The sequence below is a fragment of the Drosophila ficusphila genome, unplaced genomic scaffold, assembly GCF_018152265.1.
Source record: "Drosophila ficusphila isolate 14025-0441.05 unplaced genomic scaffold, ASM1815226v1 contig_607, whole genome shotgun sequence".
Taxonomy (NCBI): domain Eukaryota; kingdom Metazoa; phylum Arthropoda; class Insecta; order Diptera; family Drosophilidae; genus Drosophila; species Drosophila ficusphila.
Genome location: NW_025064537.1, coordinates 122646 through 127634, shown reverse-complemented (window position 1 = coordinate 127634; position 4989 = coordinate 122646).

Here is a 4989-nt window from a genome sequence, read left to right as displayed (position 1 = left end):
GTAGCAGCAAAGCGGCAAAAACAATGGGGAATCCATGGCCGGAAATTCATGCAACGGAAGTTGGAGAAAAGAAGAAGGAGAATAAGAATAAGAAGAGGAAGAAGTTACGCAAGATGTGGGTGGCTGAGAGGATGCCACCAATGCCACTTGGGAGCGTCACTCACCCGCAAGACAGTTACTTCTATCCCCTCCCCCTCTCCATCCCTTTCTTTCCCCTTGGGGTTTCCCCCTTTTCCCCCAACAATGATGGCCAGCTGCTCCACTCAATGAGTTTTCTTTTCTAGGCTGATTTTCTGCCCCTTTTGTTGGCAATTCCCTGGCATTATAACTTCAAGAAGATGTTTTACAGTTCTAAAAGGAATCACTTTTATGGAAAATATCGGAAATGTTGTGGGATTAGTTATAGAAGATTTAACTTTTACAAACGAGAGTTATATTTTATTAGGTTTGAAGTTTTACCAACTGTTACGAAATAATGGCGCTTAAAATAAAGTTATAATGGTTTTCAGCATTGTTTAGATTATTTTATTATATTTTCTAAGCAGCGTGAACAAAACATTGTTTTGCGAATATTCCAGCAAAATGAAGTTGGTGCTTAAATATGCAACCAAGCTTAAAATCCCCATACTTTCACTAGTATTTCGCTTTTGCCTTCAGTTCCGTTCGCTTAAGCTCCCCTTTTTGGTATACTTTTCCTGGTTTCACAATTTTCCCCTCGGGTTTTCCTTAAACTCTATTTTCCACCGAACATTTTGCATGCCTTGGCAGAAACAAAGCGAGCGCAAAATGTTTCGACGCCCTGGAATGGAAATGGCTAAAACAAGTGGAGGATACGGGATGCTTACCAGCCCGATTGAATTTCCACCGGCGCAAGGACAAAGGATACAAGATGGCAGCTGAAATTTACCAACAATCAGCAGAAAAAGACTGCATTCGAAGGACTTCCGAAAATCAAAAATAATATTCTAAAGCATAAATCAAAGCAGACCAATATGCCCCGCCTTTGCCAAATTGATTAATGGCTCCTCGGGCACTTAGCACGTGCTCTCAGTCAGTCCTGCGAGTCAGTCAGTCAGTCAGGTACAAGGACATATATGTATATAGCAGTGTGTGCCGGGACATTTGCAAAAGTTATTTATGGGGCTATGGGCGAATGCAATTTGTTGTGGTCAACAAATCGCTACACACGAAATTCTGTTTGTGGCCAAAAATGAGCAAGATCATTAGAGTCGAGAAAAAAAAGAAGGAGATGGGGACAAAGGTTTATTAGTCACGTCCGAGGAATGCGAATCCCGAGTGGCGATGGCACCAAAAGGTGAAGGCGAGGCTCCAAATATCAAAAACTCTGCGCTAAAAGCAGCCAAAGAAACGAGCTTAAGCCAAATGGCGTTAATCCATGAATTATTGCCTAAAAGCATGCCAAAGCGCATTAAAGTCGAGGGGTGACATCGAGGCGATGGCCAGGAGGAGGATTCCATCCAGCGGTGGAGAGGTGGCAGATCGGGCAGGTAGCCAAAGGACAAGCCAGCAACAAGATATCAATTGAGCATTAGAAACTCACCAGGAGTGGGATACTCTTTCAAAATTAAAGGAGTTCTAGTGGGGATACTCGTGAAATCGGTGCGATAACTAAACAAATTGTACATAAACATAAAATTAATATTTGGTTGATATATATAATAATTTATATTACATCTCAGCATCAGCATTAGTAAATAAAACAAAAAACATACAACATACATACATACAGCATCTAGAACTAATACATATAAATATGATACATTTTAAGTGATGATTTAGTTAAGAAACTTTATTTTTATTGTTTATTAATAAACCTACTTAAAGAATGCAGTTCCTTTATAATGAATCTGATATTAATATTAATAACATATATTTATTTTTACTTTTAAAATAAATAATGAAGTATTACTACTAATCCTTCTTTAGAATGTATTTAACTTATACATTGTTTATATTGCTATTCTATCACTAATTAATTTCACTTTAAATTCATTTCGAAAACCAAAATACCCCCAATAACCACAGAGCATTAGTAATGCCCATGAAAGTGACAATGGGGAACATGAAACATACATTTTGATTTTTTAACTCCAAAACGACACGACGATAAAACAGCAAAAAGTAACCCGAAAAAAGCAAAAGAAAAAACACTGACCGCAAAATAAATAAGAGCCCAACAACAACAACAACAGCAACAACAATAAAAAGGGGTAAAGCCAGCCAAATGTTTTGGACCGCACCCATGAGCAGAAGCGGACCAATCAGCCACGCCCCCGCCCGCGGCTCATCCCCCCGCCCCCATTGGCTATATCGTACTTCTCTGTGTCACAAGTTTAGAGTTATACACTTTTTTGGCGAGCTGCTTTTTGTTGTATTTCTGTTGTTTTTATGAGTATTGACATTATAATCAACGCCGTTTTCAATTTCAGCAAACCTTCCTGGACTCCACCAAGGAAAAAAAGTGGTCATCCCCTTGTTCCGAATCCCCCGAAAAAACTTCTGTTTACTTTCGGGTTGCTTTTTGGTATCTTCAGCGATACGAAGCTTTTTGCTCCTTTTTATTTTACCTTCTCGTTTGGCCAAAAAATATGTAAATTATGGCTGTGTGTGTGTGCAATGCGTCAGTCACCTGAGTATTTCATTTTTTCCGTGCTGAATGGTCTCGTTTTTATTGGTTTGAAAGATAGTTTCGATCCCGGGCTGATGCCAAATCCCCAAAGAATTTCGATTTGAGACGTATTTCATTTCCATTTACCTATTGGCGAGAAGGGTAAAACTCGGGGGGTGGCGAGTGGGAAGTTCCTGGCGGTCTGGGGCGTGAATTTTATGGTTGAGAAGGGGGATGTAGCGCAATAAAATTTGAGCACTGAAGCATTTTATGACCTCTAAGAATTATGCTTTAAGGGGTTACCTAAAGAGTAGCCATTTTTGGCATAGAATTGATTTAAATACAAGGTAACTTAAAACCGCAATTATAAGCTTAAAGGTAAAGTAACTTTAACGAATATGAACTACAATACAAGTTTTATTGTTTGCTTTAAATTTTCCTTTAAAAGTAATTTTCTACTAAAGGGACTATTCTACTAAAATTAGGTTATTTTGAAAACATTATTTGTATAACAGCAAATCAGATATAATTTGAAACAATTAATAATAAAAAGTAATCGTACTTGATAAAATTATATAATTCCATTGAATGATTTAAGTTTGGAAATATTTAAAGTGAGAAGATTTAATAAAAAAACACATTTCTTAACCGCAAGTAATCTTTTCTTAAGCCAATTTAATTTGGCTTATATTACCATTACAAAGAATCCTTCAATATTTCAATTTAACACTTATCTCCCCCAAAAACTTCCTTCCTTAAACATATTTCTGGCCAAGAGTCCTCATTGATCTCTGCTGGCTGACAATTAGCTTAAACTGTTCTCCGGGCAACCTAAACCAATATTGGGCCACTGACCAAGTTTGACCATCATTGTGATTTATGGTGCACCCATGCCCCCTGCAAAAATGCTGCAGTTGAGTCAATATTTTTGCAGTGGCCAGACCTATTCGATTTCAGAGACCCTCCAATCAGTGGATTTAAGGGGGGTGGGTGGTGGAATGGGGAGTGACAAGCGTAAGTTGACCTTTGTTTCAAAGGCAAACAATGACAATGAACGATGTGAAAGACAAACCAAAGACACCAAACCCCAGCCGAAAACCAAATGAAAGTCCAAACGAATTAAGTTATGGTTATTGACATTTAATGCACACATTCGACTGGCTCTGTTCTGGATTCCTGTTGACAGATGAGAGCTGGCCAGCCAAAAGTGGCTGGGGGAGTTGGATGAGCCAGCCAAGCATTAAATATGATCCCAACCAGACTCAAATACGGACGACCAAACAAACGGCACCCTCCTCTTGTAAATGTACCTCTGGGTGAGTCTGATTCTGAATCTGAATCTGAATCTGAATCTGTGTGTTTGTCCACCAGTTTGGCTTTGATATTTAATGCCTTGGACAAACAATTTTTCTGCATTTAACGGACTGCATCGTAGCTGAGGGAAAGTCGAGATCTAAGACGGGAAATGAGCTTTAGAGGCAACCACTAAAGATTTTAATTTCATTTATTTCATTTTTTTGTAAATATTAAATTTTCAAAAAGTTAAATTAATCATGCACTATGCTTTTTTATTCTTATGTACCATAAATATCATAGATCTTCTGTTTACCTATCACTTCAATTAATTTATTTTTTATTTATTTAAATATTTTTAATAAGCATTACCTATTTGTTGTAATTATTGTTTATAGCTTATCATAAGGATACAGGAAATTGATTACATCTTTTTTTTTTTATAAATTCTTTTTCAATGTGTTTTGTATATTGAATACTTGTATTTATTTCAATCTATTTTATTTTATTTCTTTCAAAACCCTTAGCCGTTGTTTAATCATACTAGTATATAAATAAAAAAAAACATTTTTTGAATTGTTCTAGCAAGGAATTAATATAAGATATCAACAAAATATTGCAATAACTAATTTAATTGTTAGATGGGCTCAAAAAGTATATAATACATATCGAACAGTTTTCGGACATTGCAATAGCTCATAAAAAAGGTCCGTGAGTACAATTAAAAGTCTCCGTTTATTTCCGCTGCATCTTCGTTCTTCGGTGCCCCTCACCTTGCAATCTAATCGCCAACAACATCCATCATTACAAATTTTCCATTGTCTTGAATTTCAAGTGCAATGTCTCGCTGGCTCTTCCCTCCCATAAAAACCACCCACAATCGCTCGCATGTTTCCCACTATGAGCTTTGTTGTTGTCTGGGTCACGTTGCCAATGTAGTTGTTGTTGTTGGATTTTTTTATTGGTCGCCCTCAGGGACGCCCCACCCCCTCTCCGCCGCCCATTTAGCAGACAATTAGTCTGCGCGCATGCGTCGCCAGCTTCATTGTCAACTTGGTTTTTTGGCT